Source organism: Zalophus californianus, chromosome 9, assembly GCF_009762305.2.
Source record: "Zalophus californianus isolate mZalCal1 chromosome 9, mZalCal1.pri.v2, whole genome shotgun sequence".
Taxonomy (NCBI): domain Eukaryota; kingdom Metazoa; phylum Chordata; class Mammalia; order Carnivora; family Otariidae; genus Zalophus; species Zalophus californianus.
The window spans coordinates 25,418,124-25,439,579 of NC_045603.1; the positions used below are offsets into that span (position 1 = coordinate 25,418,124).

General features: G+C 39.0%; 1 protein-coding gene and 1 pseudogene across 5 annotated transcripts in view; both read left to right on the forward strand.

The window, feature by feature from the left end:
- The first annotated feature begins 1,300 nt into the window (after nt 1–1,300).
- Nucleotides 1,301–2,494, forward strand: LOC113922414 (annotated as a pseudogene).
- Nucleotides 2,495–4,160: 1,666 nt separating this feature from the next.
- Nucleotides 4,161–21,456, forward strand: part of USP44 (ubiquitin specific peptidase 44) — a 55,786-nt gene continuing 38,490 nt past the window's right edge. For 3 of the 5 annotated variants that reach the window (XR_003519640.2, XM_027591754.2, XM_027591749.2), the window contains exon 1: nt 16,492–16,655. The gene's annotated coding sequence lies outside the window, so the exon portion shown is untranslated. Of the gene's footprint in view, nt 4,267–5,374; nt 5,473–14,445; nt 14,546–16,491; nt 16,656–21,456 lie in introns of those variants that run through there. The other 2 variants (XM_027591750.2, XM_027591752.2) reach the window with 2 other exon arrangements.

A 21,456-nucleotide genomic window follows, 5' to 3' on the forward strand; every position in this document is an offset into this window, starting at 1 on the left:
CTAAATTTTATTTACTAAAAAGAAGCATTAAGCGTTAAGATCATGAATGGCCACAGATGTAAACGTGGTTCTCTGGGTTTTGCTGCAGCTAGGAAGATAAGAAATGAGATGGTAATTCTGCAAGCAAGCAAATGTTTATAATAATTTAGCACAACCACAAATTCACACACAGGGTGCCTGGGTGGCTCTGTTAGTTGGGCCTCTGTCTTCATGATCCCAGGGTCCTGGGATTGAGCCCCACATCAAACTCTCTGCTCAGCTAGGAGTCTGCTTCTCCCTCTCCCTCTGCCTGCCACTCCCCTCTGCTTGTGCTCTCTCTCTCTCTGTCAAATAAATAAAATCTTTGAAAAAAAATTCATACATAACTTGTTTTTTCTAACCATTATTTAGATTTTTCAAATTTTCTATATGTATTGAGTATACACCTCTGTATTCTTGACTTAAACTTTAGAAAAAGGCATTCAAATTGAAATGTAGAATTTGGCTTAACAGAATCTTTAAATGCTAATCAAAAGAATATTAGATATTGAGTTTCCCTATTCCTTTGAGAAAACATTCTCATTATTAATCTACAATCACTTTATCCTGAGGGCATGATATAAATCCCATTGTAAAAGTGTCCCAAAAAGGTCACGCCTAACTAAGGAAGCCTGAATCTTACAGAGTTAGATGAGAGCTAGGCATTAAACATGGTACCAAAGCCAGGGGGTAGTGACTTGAGAAACAGGCTCACAGGTACAAGACTAAGTACCAGGTTAGAAGGGGCATGGGCAGGAGGGATTATTACTAGACAAAAGGCCCAAGCCAAATGTCCAAATCAGCTATTTCCTAGTGTAAGAGTGGTCCAGCTGCTGCCATGGTTTGAGTCTTCGTGGACAGAATTGGGGCAGCGTATCCTCCCTAAAACATCCAAGAGTGGGTACTTGCTGAGAGGTAAGTTCAAGCAAATGTTCTTGAAGAGTTCCGAGTAGCAAGCCAGGTAACCAAGATCAGTGCAGTTCCAGTGGTCCAGCCCTAGCATGACCTAGGGCCAGTAAAGGAGCCAGGTTAGGCCCTGGGCAATGACTGTACATGGAACTTGCCCTTTTTTTTGGTTATTGAGTAGGGCTAGATAAAAGGTACAGAGTGAGAGTGGGAGAGACTGAGAGGCTGTTTCGCCCTAAGTTAGAACTTTTAAAATGTTCACTTCCTTTTTTTCCTCCCAACAAAAAACTCCCAGGACTCAAAACAGAACATAAAGCTTTCTGCCCATGGACACTGCTGAGTAAGCATCATTAAAGTCTCCCCTCCCACCATGGTCATGTCTAAGTCAGAGTCTCCCAGACCCCAAACAGCTGTGGAAGCTCTTCATCAGAGGTTTGAGCTTTGAAACAACTGATGAGAGTCTGAGGAGCCTTTTTTTTTTTTAAATATTTTCATTTATTTATTTGGCAGAGAGAGACACAGCGAGAGAGGGAACACAAGCAGAGGGAGTGGGAGAGGGAGAAGCAGGCTTCCCGTGGAGCAGGGAGCCTGATGTGGGGCTTGATCCCAGGACCCCTGGGATTATGACCTGAGCCTAAGGCAGATGCTTAACGACTGAGCCACCCAGGTGCCTGCTGAGGAGCCATTCTGAACAATGCAGAACGCTTACGGACTGTGTGTTCATGAAAGATCCAAACACCAAGCGCTCCAGAGGTTTTGGGTTTGTCACATATGTCACTGTGGAGGAGTGGATGCAGCCACGAATGCAAGGCCACACAAGGTGGATGAAGAGTTGTGAAACCAAAGAGGGCTGTCTCAAGAGAAGATTCTCAAAGACATGGGGCCCACTTGGCTGTGAAAAAGATTTTTGTTAGTGGCATTAAAGAAGACACAAGAACATCATCTGAGCAATTATTTTGAACAGTATGGGAAAATTGAAGTGAATGACATCATGACTGACTGGGGCAGTGACAACAAAAGAGGCCTTTGCTTTTACAACATTTGATGACCATGACTCCATACATAAGATTGTGGTTCAAAAATACCACACTGTGAATGGCCACAACTGTGAAGTAAAGAGAGCCCTGTCTAAGCAAGAGGTGGTGAGTGCTTCATCTGGCCAAAGAGGTCGAAGTAGTTCTGAAAATTTTGGTGGTGGTCATGGAGGTGGTTTTGGTGGGAATGACACCTTTGGTCATGGAGGAAACCTCAGTGGGTGAGGGGACTTTGGTGGCACTCGAGGTGGTGGTGGATATGGTGGGAGTGGGGGTGGCTACAATGGATTTGGTAATGATGGAAGCAACTTTGGAGATGGCAGAAGCTACAATGATTTTAGCAACTACAATAATCAACCTTCAAAATCAAAAACCTTCAAGAAGGATATTTTGGAGGCTGAAGCTCTGGCCCCTATGGTGGTGGAGGACAATACTTTGCCAAACCACAAAACCAAGGTGGCTACAGTGGTTCCAGCAGCAACAGTGGCTATGGCAATGGTAGAAGGTTTAAATTATTGCCAGGAAACAAGGCTTAGCAGGAAAGGAGAGTGAGAGAAATGACAGGGAAGCTACAGGCTACAACAGATTTGTGACCTCCGCCAAGCACAGTGGTGGCAGGACCAGCCTGCTAAAAGAAGACATGTTTTAGACAATACTCATGTGTATGGGCAAAAAAACTTGAGGATTATTCGTGATTAATTATATAACAGGTTATTTTAGTTTCTGTTCCGTGGAAGATGTAAAGCACCCCAAGAAACGGTTTTAATGTAATTTTTTGTTTTTTGGGTTTTTTTTTTTGCACCCCTGTTGCCAATTGCTAAATGTAATAGTCTGATCATGGTGTTGAGTAAATAATATGGTAAAAAAAACCAAAAAAACAAAAAAACAAAAAAAACAGACCGAGGAATACTTCCTCCCTCACTTTGTCTAAAGATTAATGACTTCGTATCATTCTCACTGTTTATTATTTCAAAGAGACAACTTTTCTTTTTCTAAAATCAATCCAGTGGGTTTGTCCTAATTCATTGTTCATAATCCGATCCTGTCCTTCTCTAGAGAAATGTTAGTTCCAGAGAACTCCTGCAGCCACCTTACTAATGATAAATCTTGCTTCTTCCACAGTACCTCCCTCACCTGACCCAGCCTAGGCATTGAAGCTTACCACACACTGAACTAAACTTCAGGGCACTAGGCAGCTGAAGAGCTGATCTAATTTCAATGGCCTGTCCCTCCACCAGCATCTTATTCCAGAATTTCCTGGAAACTACCAGGAAAGTCCACTAGAGGTCACTTTACTGCCACAAGCAATGGGTAGGGAATTTCAGAGCTTCATTTCCCCTAAAAAGGTTATGAAATAACAGTGTTGATGTTAAAAGTTCTAAGGAAATACGATAGCAACTTGGGAATTAATATGTCTTTCCATAGTGCAAAGTGCTCCCAGAATTTCAAACACAGGAGGCTAAAAGTGCTTATGGAAATTATGAAAAATTGAGAGATCAGTCTCTTGCTTTCCAAAAGCCACATTCACCACTCATTTCTTCAAACTACACCAGAACCCCAATGACCCCAGAAGGACACTAGAGCAGGCAGGGTTCCTAATTTGGAGATGGCACATTCATGGGTAACGGAAGGTCTGTGAACCTCTAAAAACTGTTTTTCTGAAGACAGAAAGATCCTCAAAAGAGGATTAAGAGATGAGAGACTCAGAAACACAGAAGAGTTGCTTTTTTTTTTTCACTCTTTCCTGTCATCTAAGAAAATTCAGTGAGAAATTTGGACTCAGAAACCCTTTCCAACACTAAGATTTTTCTCAGCCAGCCAGAGACAGATCAAGGAATTGATGTTTCATCCCCTGTTCTTTAGAAAGGGCCTGAATGACAGCAACTGAAAGGCTAGCAAAACCTCAGCATTCACCACCAAACTAAAAGGTACAGAATAAATGATAATTGTAGTTAAGGCAGAATTCAGCCTAAAAAGAAAAGGAAGATAACATGAGAAAGGCTCACCAGGACCTGAAACCCCAGGCACTAGGGACAAATGGGGATCACTGACATAGAAAAAGGGGTGGAAACCCTCAGTGTGATGCAGATTTGTTTGAAGTGGAGTGACCAGCTCCTATAGGAGTCCCCACAAGGCCAGCTCACCCCTCCCCCACAGCCCTGCATGAGCTCATAATACCTAGTCTTCTGATGGCAGTCGCCTCTTTAGGAATTTAAACTGACCAAAATGGAAAGCTTTGGATGAGTGGAGCTGGAGTCTGCCATCGGTGTAAAGTCTGAGAATTCAGAAAGTTCTGAAGTGTTGGCAGGTGAGCCTGAGAGAAAAGAGAATTCGGAGAACTGTGATTGATTTCTGTCCTGTTAAGGATGGAAGATTTGGGCTTTGATGTATATTTAAACCATCTCTGGGGAGTTTGGAGTTTAGAGTGTTTTGGAAAATAAAACAAGCCTTTGGTTTTGACTATTATTCCTGATCCCATCCATCAATTAAATTTGACTTTATTGTTAAAATATCTAGCAAAAATCCTACCCATTTGAAGATGGTGCTAGGTATCCTTGTACCTACATACTTTCCCTAATCCTCCGGGGAAATGACTATATTCTCTTGTCTCAGCACTGGGTTCCATCAGAATTGGCCAGGCTTAATGGAAAGAACTGGGTTTTATACTACGTCTTAAAAGCAATCAAACTGGAAATCCTAGAGTGGAATCATCTCAAAATAGAGGCATAGTCCAATTTTGGAGCAGATTGCCATCCATTTGGTCCTAAAAATAGTAACAGTTTCTTTTTAAATCAAAGGATCAAAGAGGCACCTCTGTCTACAAGCACATTGGGGAGAAAAAGAGCCAAATTTATACTTTCAAGCCAATGACATCCAGTATACTACACAAGCAAGTAGAAACAAAACCAAGAGACTACAAGACTGATTCCAGCTCCAAAACAAGTTCTGTGACCTTCTCAGGTCTCTTACCTTCTTGCTACCACAAGATACTCCATTTGACTGGACAGTCAGCATGTTACAGTGAAAAGTCTAAGGATTCAAAGTCCAGGCATTAATCCCTTGGAACCTCTGAGATCTAAATGCCAATGTAGTCATTTTCTAGTTGGATGATTTTGAAGTTGTTTAACTTCAGTTTCCTTATCTGTAAAATGGAAATAATATCTACCTTGTAGGGATTAGGGATGTGGGTGTGTGTGAATTATCCCAGTCTCCTCTCAGATGACAGGGTAAGACAAAATACAATGTACTATACAGAAAGAACTTTGAAAAACAAAAGTATTGCATAAAGAACAGTAATTTAATAAATCCATAATGATACAGAGCATACTGAGGGTTCACTTCTGCCATCACACACAACAAAAATAGACTAAAACTTGTTTCAGATCTATTGAAATTGCTATTTCAATCATTTGTAGGACAAATAAGAAGCTACCAGAAGAAGACTAGTTTCTACTCAACATCAGGAAAAGTTACCAACAGCAGTCCTAAAACGGAAGGGCTGACTCTGGAAACTGTGAGTTCCTTGTTACTAGGATCATAGGACAGGTGTAGAAGATGGGAGGGAAATGAAGAAGGGACTCAAGGATGTCCAGATCAACCACTGGCCTTGGACTTTATCAGGTCTCTTCCAAACTTAAAAACTTTGCTAGAGAATTACAGAAGGATATTCTACATCAAAACTACCCTCCTGGGGCTCCTGGCTGGTTCAGTCGGTAGAGCATGTGACTCTTAATCTCTGGGCAATGTGTTCAAGCCCCGCATTGGGTGTAGAGCTCACTTAAAAACAAAAACCAAAACAACAACAACAAAAAAACCCTACACTCTTGATCTACTTTCCTACATTGGTTGCACTAACTGAAGGAAATATGGTCATTCACATTCCCTGCTTCTTTGCAATTATTCCTAAAAACAGTCACAGGAGCTGGAAACTTAGCTCTAGGACACAGTAGCTTAAAAAGTAAAAGCTACAGGGGTGCCTAGCTGACTCAGTAGGTGGAGCATGCAACCCTTGATCTCTGGTTCAAGCCCCAGGTTGGGTGTAGAGATTACTAAAAATAAACTTTAAAAAATTAAATTAAAAATTTATTTAAAAAAGCAAAAGCTATGGGGCACCTGGGTGGCTCAGTTAGTAGAGAGTCCAGCTCTTGATTTCAGCTCAGGTCATGATCTGGAGGTCCAAGGATCGAGCCCCCATCAGGTTCTGTGATCTGTGGGGAGTCTGCTTGGGATTCTCTCTCGCCCTCTCTCTCTGTCCCTCTTCCCATGTGCTCTCTCTCTCTCTCAAATAAAATAAATCTTTTTTAAAATTTTTAAAAATTTAGGGTCGCCTCGGTGGCTCAGTCAGTTAAGCATCTGCCTTCGGCTCAGGTCATGATCCCAGGGTCCTGGGATCAAGTCCCAAATCAGGCTCCCTGCTCGGCAGGGAGCCTGCTTCTCCCTCTGCCCCTCCCCCTGCTTGTTCTCTCTTGCTCTCTCTCTGTAAAATAAGTAACACTTTAAATTTTTTTTAATTTAAAAAATAAAAAAACAAAACTACATTGATGGCATGAAAAATCATTTTGTAACATGTTTCAGATTGTTTGCTCAAAAACAAATACAAACTTCTATGTATATATTTGAATTCAATTCTCCAGTTTATCTTCCTAATGAACTCCTCACATTTTTCATAAGAATTCTAAGAAAAACAAATATATTCTCAGAATATCTGAAGACTTTTGAAGTTAAAATAAGCTAGAAGCCCCCAAATAGATGTTGTGTGTGGCGTACCTAAAAGCAAACTCAAAGCAGGGAGTTGCCAGTTGTCTAAACATATATAGAGACCAAAGCACTGTACGTAGTGGAGATATACACAGGAATCTCTGGAGTGAGACTTTCTGGCTTTAAATCCTGGTGTTGCTACCTGTTAGCTACAAGACCTAAACTAAGTTACTTGATCTCTGTACCCCAATGTCTTCATTGCCAAAAGGGAATAATAACAGTATATACTTCATGGGCTTAGTGTGTGGATCAATGACAAAATACTTATGAAGTTGTTTGCATAGTCCCCAGGCATGTGAGTGAGTACTTATAAAGTAATAGACACCATTAATACAATAGCTCCCTCTGGATGGGTGATAGGTTTTAAATGTAGACTTGCTGAAATATTTTTAAATGAAATTTTTATTATAAAAATAATATATGCTTATTGTTAAATATGGAAATGACTACAAAAAATTTTAAAAGAACATTAATTCCTTGTAATCCTACCAATTAAGGAAAGGGCTAATACATTTGATGCATTTCTTCCAAATATTTTTTCTTGTATATTTTCCATAGTTGGGGATCATATCTTCACAGTCTGGTAGATTGAGAACTAGGGTTAAAAGCTGTATATCTTTCAGTGTCATAGGTGAGCTCCTCCCAGAGATACCTTTTTTTAAAAAAAATATTTTACTTGACAGAGAGAGAGTGTGTGTGAGCACAAGCAGGGGGAGCTGCAGAGGGAGGGGAGGAAGCAGGCTCCCCACTGATCAAGGTACCCAAAGCAAGGCTCGATGCCAGGACGCTGGGATCGTGATCTGAGCCAAAGGCAGACACTTAACCGACAGAGCCACCCAGGTGCCCCCTCCCACAGATACCTTGAAAAACTGTATTTTTCTCTTCTTCTTCATTATCTTTTCCTTCCAGAAAGTTACTACCTACCTAGTAAGGACATAGCCCTGTGACCCACAGCTTCTTTATTTTTTTCTAATATTTTATTTTTTTAAGATTTTATTTAATTATTTAATAGTGAGAGAGAGAGAGCACAAGTGGGGTAGGAGCAGAGGGAGAAGCAGAAGCCCTGCTGAGCAGGAAGCCCAATACAGGGCTTAATTCCAGGACCCTGAGATCAGGACCCGGGCAAAAGGCAGATGCTTAACTGACTGAGCCACCCAGGCATCCCTAAGATTTTATTTTTAAGTAATCTCTACACACAGAGTGGGGCTTAAACAACTCCAAGACCAAGAGTCACATGCTCTACCAACTGAGCCAGCCAGGTGCCCCTTCCTGTCTTCTCAATGTGAATTTTCTCACTTTCGAATGTATATCTCTTTCTTAAGCACCTCAGGAGGTACCCTCTTCTTGTGTAACCCAAACTTCTCTTCTCCCTTTCTCTCCAATGTTGGCCTGGCCCTGGAGAATTCCTCCTCCATAAAAAAAAAAAAAAAAAAAAAAAAAAAAAAAAAAGTTATTGCTCTGGAACTAGGTGTGACCAGGAAAGATTTTCAGGGTATGAATTAGAATAAAATGGAGTGGAGAGAGATGTTTAGAGTTGGAGCTTCTTCTCACCATCATTTCCTTCAACATTTTTTAACTACACAAATTATATAAAGCTTCATAGATATAATTACCCATTTGTCCTCATATTAGATGTATGACAAACAGGAACATCTGGCTGGGTCAGAAGAGCATGCAACTGTTGATCTCAGGGTTGTGAGTTCAAGCCCCATGTTGGGTATAGAGATTAATAAAAAAATTAATAAACAAAAAAATTAAGAATAAATAGATAAAGATGACCAACATAACTTTAAACTGGATAGTCAAGAAACTGATTGTTCCCTACTCTATAATAAAGCACAGTGGTTGTCAGAGTTAGAACTCATCAACTGCTGCCATCTAATCTAGTACTTTTTTTAAGATTTTATTTTTAAGTAATCTCTATACCCAATGTGGGGCTCAAATTTACAACCCTGAGATAATTTACAATCCTGAGATCAAGAGTTGCATGCTTTACCGACTGAGCCACCCCTCTAATCTAGTACTTTTAACTGTGTAGTTCATTCTTACTACAGCTATTGCTATGTTCAGCAATAAAAGGTCACCATAATAATGTACTATCACCACTATCAGCAAACACCTACCATTTTTCATGTGCCTACGTAGTTGGCTACATCTATTTTTACATAAATTAGCTCATTCAACCCTCAAAACAAGTCTGTGAGATTACCTATTATGCAGCTGAAAAAAAAAAAGAATTTGAATCAAAGTCTGTTTTGATTCCAAAAATCACTGAAATTTTATTCTAATTCATACCCTGAAAATCTTTCCTGGTCACACCTAGTTCCAGAGTTTTGACACAATAACATTTCATAATACGCTAACATCGTCTTTTAGATTCATGCTAGAATATTAGACTTTTGGAGAGAAAAAGACTTATAAAATATAACCATGTCTGGGAAGGTAGTCCTCTTTGAGAGAGTATAGTTTCTGGCAGAAGAAAATAGGAAGTGGGAAGACATGGAGAAGACACCTGTCCAACCAGCCAAATTGGCTAAATCAATCCCTGAGGCAGCTAATCACAGCTTCACAAAAACAGGCTGGTAATAAAATACTTCAGCTAACCAAACCAGAGAAAATCCAAGACAGTCCAGGATGCCATCAAGTACTACTGCTCTCTGGCTGATAGAATTATAGAGAGGTTCTTAGATTACAGTTTTACACATGACAACTATCCCCATCATTTGGTGAAACATTTTCTAGCCCAAACCTCATAATCTGGGATAAAACAGTATAATCTGCGTATTTTCTTCTGAGGGCTAGAAAGAAAATAAAAGTTCAAATTTCCAAAATGTTCCAGGAAAAGATGCCTTTTCATCTCTTTCCCTGTCTCTCTATGATGGCTCCTATATGTAGCTCATTGCAGTGAGTTCAAGCCCTACACTGGGGACAGATTTTACTTAAAAATAAATAAATAAATAAAATAATAAAAAGTGGGGAAAAGAGAAAGATTCAGTGAAGGAGTTTGAGAAGGAACAACCAATGAGGAAGAAAACCAGGAAAGTGTGGTATTCTTGGGACACAAAAGAAAGTAAATATTTTCAGGAAGAGAAAGTGACCAATTGCGTTAATGCCCTTAATGATGAAAACTAAGAATTGACCTCTGTTTATAACAACTTAGAAGTTGGTATTATTAGGTAGCTCCACAAGAGCTACTTTTGTGGAATGATAGAGATGAAAGCCTAACTGGATTAAGTTTTAAAGATTATGGGAATACGGAGTTCCTGGGTGGCTCAGTCAGTTAAGAGGCCAACTAGTTTTGGCTCGGGCCATGATCTCAGAGTCCTGGGATCAAGCTCGGGTAGGGCTCTGCCCTCAGCAGGAACTCTGCTTGTGGGTTCTCTCTCTCCCTCTGCCCCTCCTGCCACTTGCACGCTCTCTCTCTCTAAAATAAATAAATCTTTTAAAAAATTAAAAAATTTAAAAAGATAATGGGAAGAGAAGAATTAAAGATAGCAAATTTAGAACATTTTCTCTTTTTTAAAGATTTATTTATTTGAGAGAGAGAGCACACGCACATGGGTGGGAAAGGGAGAGAGAATCTCAAGCAGACTCCCCACCGAGTGAGGAGCTCGACACAGGGCTCATCTCACAGCCCTCAGAGCATGACCTGAGTCGAAATCAATAGTTGGGACTCCTAACGGACTGAACCACCCAGGAGACCCTCAGGTGTACTTGTTTTAGCAAGTCTCAGTCTTCAAGAGCTTTTGTTAAGGTCAATTCCTTGTCAAATCTTCCCCTCTCCATCTTCATCACCATCCCACTTCCCACTCCGTCCACCGTACTGCCACAGCACTTTGTAAATGCCTCTATTTTTTTTAAAGATTTTTATTTATTTATTTGACAGAGAAACACAGTGAGAGAGGGAACACAAGCAGGGGGAGTGGGGGAGGGAGAAGCAGGCTTCCCGCAGAGCAGGGAGCTGGATGCAGGGCTCGATCCCAGGACCCTGGGATCATGACCCAAGCCAAAGGCAGACGCTTAACGACTGAGCCACCGAGGTGCCCCTAAATGCCTCTATTGTGATACTACATTGAATTTACCAGTACTCCAAGTCTGTGAGGGAAGGGGTTACCATTATCTTATGTTTGTGCTCCCAGTGTACGGCAAAGTGCCTGGAACATAGAAAATACTCAATAAATGTCAATGGAATGAAGGAATAATGAATAAATCAGTGAATGAGTGAAAGGGAAAGGAAAAATAGAAGGGTTGGGAATAAAAATAATAATAAGGGGACACCTGGGTGACTCAGTCGTTAAGCGTCTGCCTTCGGCTCTGGTCATGATCCCAGGGTCCTGGGATCGAGCCTCGTGTCAGGCTCCCTGCTCTGCGGGAATCCTGCTTCTCCCTCTCCCACTCCCCCTGCTCATGTTCCCTCTCTAGCTGTCTCTCTCTCTGTGTCAAATAAATAAATAAAATCTTTAAAAAAAAAGAATAATAAGGCGGGGTTGCCTGGCTGGCTCAGTCCAAAGAGCATAAGACTCTTGATCTCAGGGTTATGAGTTTGAACCTCACATTAAATAAACAAATAAATGAATACTTTTTAAAAAGGCAATTAGTTTTCAATAAGAAATTCCCTTATTTAGTCATACCTCTTCATTTTACAGAAGAAAAAAAACAAACTTGTGTTAGTTTAATGACTTGCCTAAATTAGTTACTATCAGGGGCACCTGACTGGCTCAGTTGGTAAAGCATGATTCTTGATCTTGGGCCTGAATTTGAGCCCCATGTTGGGCATGGAACCTACTTTATTTTTTTTTCCCCAAAGATTTTATTTATTTATTTGAGAGAGAGAGAACAAGCAGGGGGAGTAGCAGGCAGAGGGAGAGGGAGAAGGAGGTTCCCCATCAAGCTCCTTAAGGAGCCCAATGCAGGGCTTGATCCCAGCACCCCGGGATCATAACCTGAGCCAAAGACAGGCGCTTAACCCACTGAGCCACCCAGGAGCCCCAGAACCTACTTTAAAAAAGAAACAACTAGGGGTGCCCAGGTGGCTCAGTGGGTTAAGCGACAGCCTTTGGCTCAGGTCATGATCCTGGGGTCATGGGATCAAGCCCCACATTGAGCCCCGCACCGAGCCCCGCATCAAGCCCTGTATTGGGCTCTCCCTGCTCTGCGGGGAGCCTCCCTCTTCCTCTCCCTCTGCCCGCTACCCCCCCACCCCCCGCTTGTGCTCTTTGCTCTGTCAAATAAATAGATAAAATCTTTAAAAAGAAAAGAGAGAGAAGAAACAACTAGCTATTGTCAGAAGCAGGGCTATAAAGCAACAGGGCTTTTAGCCTTAACCAAGTCCCTGATCTTTTCTCATTATTATAACATTGATCACATTGTATTGCCAGTCTTCCCCATCACATCGAACTTCTTGAAGGCAGTAAGGATGTCTTATCTCTAATCTATCCCTTGATTATAAACGATAAAGGTAATAAATATAGCCCGTGGTGCCATAGAAATAACCTCAAAATCAAATACATGGGCTTGCAATCCCCTTTAACACCACTTGTCTGTACTAATTTCCACACTGCCAGAGATATCTGAATGAGTTTTAGTGAAACAGTGAAATAACCCTGAGCTTTAAAAACCAAACACACTTGAGTTTAAATCCCAGTTCTGAAATTTACTGTCATATTAGGCATACTATTTAGAATCTCAGAGCTCAGTTACCTTATTGGCAGCCCAGATCAGAAAGGCCAGGAAAGCAGGTAATAATGCCTATCCTGCAAACTAGCATACTACAGGTGTTCAATTAAATGGTTATTTTATTGTTGTTATTATTAATTAGCAAATTAGCTAATTCATTCATTAAAAAGCGGGGCATTTTTTTAATTCCTCTCTGCATATCAAAACCTCACCTGTCCTTTAAACCATTTCCAGGCAGACTTTTCCAGAAATTTTCAGAGTTATAACCACCTTTACCTGACTTCACATAAAACTGACTGGCCCATACACAACTTTTAGCATTGGATTATAAATTCTATCTTACGCTAGTCTCTATTTTTTTATTATGTGCATATATCATTTTTTCATCAAATTGTAAACTTTTTGACCATGTAATAGGGTGGCACAGAGAGAACAGAAGCAGGGAAAACAGCACAGAGGCTCATTATAATAGCTCTGACATGGGATGATGAGAATGAGAGCTGGGGCAGTGGCGGTGGAAGGAGAAACGCGTCTCAGAGACACTTTAACGATAGAACTGGCAGGATTCGGCCCCCGACTCCATGTGATGGATAATGCTGGGGTGGAGAATAAAAGATGACCTAAGGTATCTAAAATAAATGGTTGACCAAATGATGATTTTATTATCTAAAATAAGAAGTAAAATAGAAGGGACTGGAGACTGGGGGTGATGGAAGGACAAAAGGTATTAAAGATGTGTTAAATCTTTTGCAAGTAGGCAAGAGTGGGCACTGAAAAGAGAGAAAAGGATCTAAAAGATTGAAAACTCTTGGTTGGGGATATTTCCTCAGGAAACAAAGCAGCTTCTGAACCGAAGCTACACAAGAGATAAGAGAAACTGAGGTGGGGTGGGGAGGATACAGGAGGTTGGAGAAAGCAGTTCATTCAGTGAAGCCCTGGAGGGCAGAAATAGGCCCAGAGGGTAAATGTTACAAGTAAATTTTTATTTGCCCTAAGGGAGAATTTTCTAATAACATGAGGTTACTGAGTCACCCAGTCTTGGAGGGAACAGCTCTGCTTTGGGATCCAGGAAGCTAAGTATCCCACTGTATGATTTTGGACCAGTCATTTCACCCCCAAGCTGTCCCACTGCAAAATTCAGATCAAAGCTATTATGCTTATTATTTTAGTGCTAGTGCTTATTAGGACACCTCCTGTTATCACTGAGTGTGACAGAAGAAACAGATTTGTGACCATCAATGCATCTCACATAAAATGCAGATAGAGTAAATAAGGTTACAGCTCAGATCAGGGAGATGAGTAAAACCTTAATTATGAACCAGGTGATCCCCACACCCATTCTTACAATGAGTAGTTTAGAAAGTACATACATTTCTGTTTCTTCTTTGAGAATGTCTTTTCTTACCTGTTTTTCTGTCCATTCTTCAAAGTCATGAGTTTACCTATGAGTGAAGAAATTATAGTGGAAGAGCTTCTATAATTTATAATAGAACAACATTTCAATCAATTGGTACATCTTGAAACGTATGCAAATTAGCTTGGCAAGGCAGCAATCTAACAAGAGAAAAACTGTAGGTAAAATTCTCTAAACCAATTCTTCTCGTTATACCTACACAAATTCTGCTTGGAGATTCTAACACACTACATTCTGTCTGATTTAGAAAGTCAGGCTTAAGTACATTTTTTCCACAGTAGACAAGTTGAGGGGTGGGGTATGTTTTAATAACTATTTCTCAAAAGAAATCACTTCCGTGGTATCTATCAAGAAGACTGTAAAGAACAATGGCTGGTCATAAGAAGACTTGTTTTCTAATCCCAGGTCTGATGAATGCTGTGTGGCTTCAAACAAGTCACTTAATACCTTAATTTCCTAAGCTATGTATTGAGAAGTATGAAGAGAATGTATATGAAAATCCTTTGAGATATAAATTATTCTGCAATGAAAGACTTTATAACTAATGCATAACTCCTCCTTTCCTCAGTCTACTTATATAGAAATGAAGTCCTTAATGTATCTTTGATATAACTCATAATTCTCTCCTTCCTCCATCAGATTTATTAATCAAATTATTGAAAGTATTTTGGTAGATTTAGTTACAAAGATTTAGAGACAAAACCTGCAAAAAGAAGAAAGCCAAATGCCTCTGAAAAAGGTAAGGGTATCTTAAATGAAAAAAATCAAAGACTATACATACATTTAATGTATTTGTAAGACATACTCTGTCTTTATTATTTTTCAAATCTGTCAGTTGAAAAACAAAAGTAGTGGTGTAATATACTCAAGACGTTTAATATTACATTAATCAAAGATGACAACCATGAATACCATTTATTGTTGTATTTGAACCACTAATTTCAGATGAAATCTAAAACACTCAAGTCCCAATTGTTAGCACTGACATGCCAACAAAAACATTAAGGAATTCTTTTGTAGCTAGTTTATACTATTATGCATTTACTTGAGAAAACAAAATATGTATGTAACTAATGTATCTAAATCTAAAATATGTATGTAACTAATGTATCTAAACTAATGTAGCATATCACTACAAAGGCTTCAATAAAATCCACTCAGTCAAAATTTGAACAAATTTTACTATATAGCTTAATTTAAAATCTATGTTGTCATCCATCAAATTCTGATAACTGTACAATTTAATGTATGTGGTTAGAACATTGCCTAGACTAAATGAATCCGAAGTTGCATTTCCATTCCTACAGGAGCCAGTTAACCTGAAAAGGAGAAAAAAAAATCAATAACCTATCACAGCTTGCTATCTATCCAACTTCTCTGATCTTGGTGAACACTGAGTTCAAAGGGCACTTGATAAAACTGTGGATGAATGGCCTGGGCAAAAAACTACTTACAACACCATCTTCACAAATGAAGTACAGTACTCCCTCAAATTATAGATAAATGGAACAAACAAGCTCTACTTACTCTAAATATAGGGCACAGAGCATGCTGTGATCCAGTTAAGAAAAGGATTTCCTCTCCCTTGCTAAATCTAACACCTCCCCGAGTAGATCCTGCTGTGATGTCTGAATTTGAGCAAGTTGATTAAATCCGGAGCATGTTTCCTCCTCAGCTGTAAAATGAGGATCATAATACTGACCTCCTTAGGACAACTGGGAGAATTACAGTAAGCTGGGAATACAAGCTAAGTACCAAGTAAAAGCAGGAAGAGTAGTAGCTGGGGGTAACAGCCATTGTTCTAATTCTGTTCTTTTTTTTTTTTTTTTTAAGATTTTTATTTATTTATTTGACAGAGAGAGATAGTGAGAGCAGGAACACAGGCAGGGGGAGTGGGAGAGGGAGAAGCAGGCTTCCCGCCAAGCAGGGAGCCTGATGCAGGGCTCCATCCCAGGACCCTGTGACCATGACCCGAGCCGAAGGCGGACGCTTAACGACTGAGCCAACCAGTCGCCCCCATTGTTCTCATTCTGTCCTGATGCATAAGGGATCATGTACTGGTCTTAGAATAAAAACTAAGAGTGTGTTTTACGAAGGAAAGGGTGATCAACTTTAGCAAAGGGTGAAGGAAGATCAATGGCTTTTGAATTCGATAACAAAGGAATTGTTGGAGAGCTTGTTTTAAAAGAACATTTTCCAAGCAGTAAGGTGACTGTGGGTGACTAAGGAAAAAATAAATGAAATGAAACGGAGATGGCAGGTATCAACCAGGGGTTTTCAACAGTTTGTATCCACCAATCACTATCATAGAGTCACGATGATTTTTCTAAATCAGAGAAGGACTTCTATTTCTAGGCTTTTTATTATAGTTCTCATTTACAGAAAGTTTTAGGATTGAGAAAAATAATTACTGTGACTGTCTTGTGGCCATGGTTTTAACTCACAAAATGTTCTATTAGTGGTTGACAATATATAAAATCATTGAGGTTATAATGGTACAGAGGACACTGATGATGAATTAAGAAATGGTTAAGTAAAGTGGGCAGGGGGAGGCAAGCCATATCTCTAAATAGGCGACTGAAGGAAAATGAATTTTTAGTGATTGTGATGAAACATGGTTTCATGGCAACTATTTCTATGCCACTGAGATCTACTGATCCAAGCTTCTTGATGATATAAGGGAGAAGAGAAATGAAGTGTTTGAAACAAGAAGCTATAAGTCAGGCAATTTCTTTCAAGATGTGGAAAACTGCATGTTTGAAAGCAGAGGTTTAGGAGCCAGTGAAAAGGAAGAGAACAAAGAAATGGAAGAAGCAGCAGAAAAGCTTAGCAACCAAGCACCTTACATAGTAAGATATGATTCAATAATAATAATAGCTAACATTAATTGGGAACTATTATCTTTTAAAAATTTTGTTACATCTGTGTTACAGTAGCAGCTAATAGGAATAGTGCAATTCTGATTTTTACTGGTGTCAGTAAAAAATCTGTAAATTATGTAGAAAGATCATCTGTCTACCTTTTTATAAAAAAGGTATACTTTATTCTTTTTGTTATTTTAAAGATTTTATTTACTTATTTGAGAGAGAGAGAGAATGAGCAGGGGAAGGACAGAGGGAGAAGGAGACTCCCCACTGAGCAGGGAGCCCGACATGGGGCTCAATCCCAAGACCCTAGAATCAGGACCAGAGATGAAGGCAGCTACTTAACAGACTGAGCCACCCATGCACACCTCCATCTTTTGTACTTAAGTTTTACTTTGAATTCATGTAGTACTTCACAGTTGACAAGAACATTCACATAATCCTCAAAACAACAGTGTGAATTCTGCTGAGTCAATTTTGTAATTCTCATTTTCAGAGAGAGAAATTGAGACGCATGAAGGTTAAATGACTTGCAAAAAAGGTTCTTTTTTTGTTTTTCTTAAGCCCAGAGTTGACTATGAAGAAATAATTTTTACATTTTCGAGAGATATTTAAAGTGTTGGACTTCCTAACTAGAACTTATCTTAAGATAAAATGGTTTTTGTTCATTCAGTTTCCCTCTATTTCCCCCAAAGATCCAGTGAGTGCCCTGATGCTGTTCCACTCTTGATCAGACCTCTCAGAGGCAACGTAATATCTATGCGTGTTTCTCATTCCCCACCCCCGTCATCCTCCAAATTTAAAAACCTATTTCCCATTATCTTCAGAGCACTATTCATTTATCTAATTCATTGATTTGCATTAAGATATTAAAACTGATCAGAGTGTGGGGTGCCTGTCTAGCTCAGTCAGGGAGCATGCAACTCTTGATCTTGGAGTTGTGGTTTCAGGCCCCATGTTTGATGTGGATCTTGTTTGGGAAAAAAAAAAAACTGATAGGAGCTCAACAAATTATCTCCTCCCAGATTTGCATTTTAGCCTGGGGCCTTAAATTGTTTTAATAATATGGGTATTTCTGACCCTCATAACAGAGCCAAGGAAGTTTGGTTTTTCCTGGCATCCGATCACACCAACACATCAAAGGCATACTTTACAGGACTTTTTTGTAGGAATAACCCTAATCTGCATTACATGTATATCAGTATTAAACAAAAAGGGAGAAAATTATTCATAATGAGACTAGTCAAAATTATAATTTTTTGCCCTGCTTAATTTTGTGATTACCTAATGATAATATTAAACCAGTTTTGTCTTAATTCAGTAAAATGTTAAAAGCATAAGGATATAAGTTAAATGTTTAAGTCATTCTTTAATACTATCATTCATTTTCATGAAAAGAAGAAATAATTTCATAAGTGTTAAATAGTAAAGTTATACAAGATTCCTTCTGTAATTAATCCTGAGACATTTTAGAGTTTTCATGCAGATAGATGAAAGAAAACTTCATTGTTGCTAAAAAGACCTTTATGCCACCTTTTGTTTTCTACTGATTGATTCATCCTTCATTATTTTTCTAAAGATCAGGAGCCATATATCTAGTTTAAAAATTAAGAAACCTCTATCAAGCATGTGTTCTGCTTAATTCTATAAACATTGGTTTTAGGACCAAAGATAAAATGAAATAGATGAAGGCTATCTGCCTTACATACAGCCTCCTTTCCCTTTAAGAATCTCCTCCAGAGATTGTGGTTTTCTAGAACTTCATTCATCTCCGGTTAGCTGAGCAAGGAGAAGCTTACATACACTAATAGATGGCTGAACCAATGACTGTCACCAAGAGGGCCCTCTGGCCTGAAAAGAAGTCACCTTAAGATGGCAGAGAAAAGCAGGGTGATCATCCTAGCTCTTGCACATGAAGAATTGTTAGCTTTTTTTTAAAAGATTTTATTTTTAAGTAATCCCTACACCCAACATAGGGCTCAAATTTACAATCCCAAAATCAAGAATCACATGCTTTACCTACCAAGCCAGCCAGGCACCCCAGAATTGTTAGCTTTTTATATTGCATGCATATACCCTGAAACTACAGTATGAGGTTTCCTTTATATGATGTAGTACTTTACTGCATTGATTGCTGCTTTATATTCAGCTTTCTGGCTTTTTGCAGCACTAATAAAGGATTTCAATTTCCAAATGGTTTGGGAAGATGTAAATAATTATACAAACAATTATGGTTAACCACCTATAGTTTTCTTATTCTTTTTTTTTTTTAATATTTTGAGAGAGAGAGTGCGAGCATGAGTTGGGGGGGAGGCAGAGAGACGGAGAAGCAGACTCCCCACTGAGCAGGGAACTTGATGCCAGGCTCAAGGCTGGAGCCCAGGACCCTGGGATCATGACCTGAGCCAACTGAGCTACCTAGGCACCCTTCTTATTCTTTTTTTTTTTTTTAAGAAATGGGTTTAAAAACATGTACAGAGTATAAAATAAAATTTAGGTACCTCGATAATCTTTCCTCATGAAAGATCACTGGCTGGCTCAGTTGGAAGAACAAGCAACTCTTGATCTCAGAATCATGAATTTGAACCCCACACTGGGTACAGAGATTACTTAATTAACTTAAAAAAAAAAGATTACTTTCCCTCATGAAAGGTACTTTTAGTATCTTTTTGGCATGGCTTACTAAAGCTTTATAAGTTAAAATTTCCAACTCTAACCCCTTTCCTTTCTCTCTATACTTTTCCAGATCCTTTCCTTGCTTGCTATGAGAAAGGGAGGCTAAAACTTTGTTCTACCTGTTTCTCAGAATACTATAACAAATTTTAACCTCTACGGTGTTTATTCTCCAGTTAACTATTACTTTAGTACAGAAGTAAAACTCAATTTAAGGGATTATAAATATGAACAAAACTCAGTTCCTTATCGCAAGGAACTTTACAGGATAGTAATAATCCTGAGAGAAATAATAACGATAAATACATTTACTTTTCTCTTTACACTTTAGGAAGGGTTTACACATGCAAAAGTTCATTTGATCTTTAAAACATCCTTCTAAGGAAAACAGGACAGATACTATTTTCCTAACTTTATAGAGGAGATAGAAGTAAAACATGCAACACATTTAAAGAACTAAAAATATGTAGTTAAACTGTCATACATTGTAATTATAACTAGATAAACATGTTATATCATTATACACACACCCATCCTTAGCTTATCCTTAGAAAGGTATCTAGGCTTAAGAAAATATCTATCCCACTTATTTGCCACAATGCTTAAAATCTCATTTTATTTTTATTTTGTTATTTATCTATTTATTAAAAGATTTTTAAGAAATCTCTACACCCAATGTGAGGCTCAAACTCACAACTCTGAGATTAAGAGTCACACGCCCCAGGGTGCCCGGGTGGCTCAGTCAGTTAAGCATCTGCCTTCGACTCAGGTCATGATCCCAGGGTCATGGGATTGAGTCTGGCAAGGGGCTCCTTGTTCAGTGGGGAGCCTGCTTCTCCCTCTGCCTGACGCTCCCCCTGCTTGTGCTTTCTCTCTGATAAATAAAATCTTTAAGGGAAAAAAGGATACACAAAATGTCTAGCTTCACAATTTTGCTACTGCTAATGCCAAAACCCTGGGCTCAGTTTCAGTTTCCAGCAGGCCTATGTTGGAAATTCACCTCCAAGACACAAGTTACACTCACAGGCCACCAAATAAACACTTAACAGTCCTTTAAAATTAAATCAGCTTTGGTATCTTCTACTTCTTAACTTGCATCTGCCTCCCCTACCTGCCAGCACCCTCATTCTTTCTTAGAATTAAAAAAGGTGTCTGATTGGCTCAATCAGTAGAGCATGCGATTCTCCATCTCAAGGTAGTGAGTTTAAGCCTCACATTGGGCATGGAGCCTATTTTAAAAAAGAGAGAATTTAAAAAGGCTAATTCTAAAGTAATTTCTTTCTGCTCACTTTCTTCTATTTATATTCACTTACTAAGACCATATCTTGTCATCTGCCATTCTATTTCAATATTACTCTCTCAATTCTTTTCTTATATATTTGCCTCAAATTTAAGGTTCTGTGGGTCACTCTATTTTAAAAAAATCAACTGCAGGGTATTGCTACACCTTAATCAAACTTTAAGGCTGAGTCCTGTAATATTTTCTTTACCTATTTTCTCCATTAAATCCTTTATCTCTTCCTACCACTGGAATGAAGGTCATGGACATCTCAGTGCCTGGCATGGTGCAAGGAACATAGGTGTCCGAAAAATATTTGTCAAATGAACCTTTCACAACTTTAAAATTATTGATAGGAACATTTAGTCTAACAAACTGAAAATTCTTGCAGTTTCCTCAAAGTTAAAAAGCTCCTAAATTCTTTCATTGACAATTACAGTTCCTAAGACACTTCTCATTTTCATGAAAGACTGGAATAGAAAATTCTAAAAATCAGCACAAAGATTAAAAAGTAGCTCTAAGGTTAAACAAAATTTGCAGTGTTTTGTCTTCCTTTAACTCATTCACACTCTCAGGATCCAAGAAACAAGAGGTTTGTGTTCTACCCACTTCAGAAGTTGGAGATGGCCTCAGAATTGAGGTATCAGAATCATTAAAATTTTATCTTGTTAGGAAACTGTTTGCTTACCTTAGAAAAAAGGAAAATTCCCATTTGTCCCAGTGTGGGGACTGTGGAAACAAGGGAAGCCCCCACACATCATTTCCACAATCCCGTATTATGCGAGGGAGCGTCTAGTTTTGTTAATTCATTAAGCATTTTAAGAGTATTTTTGG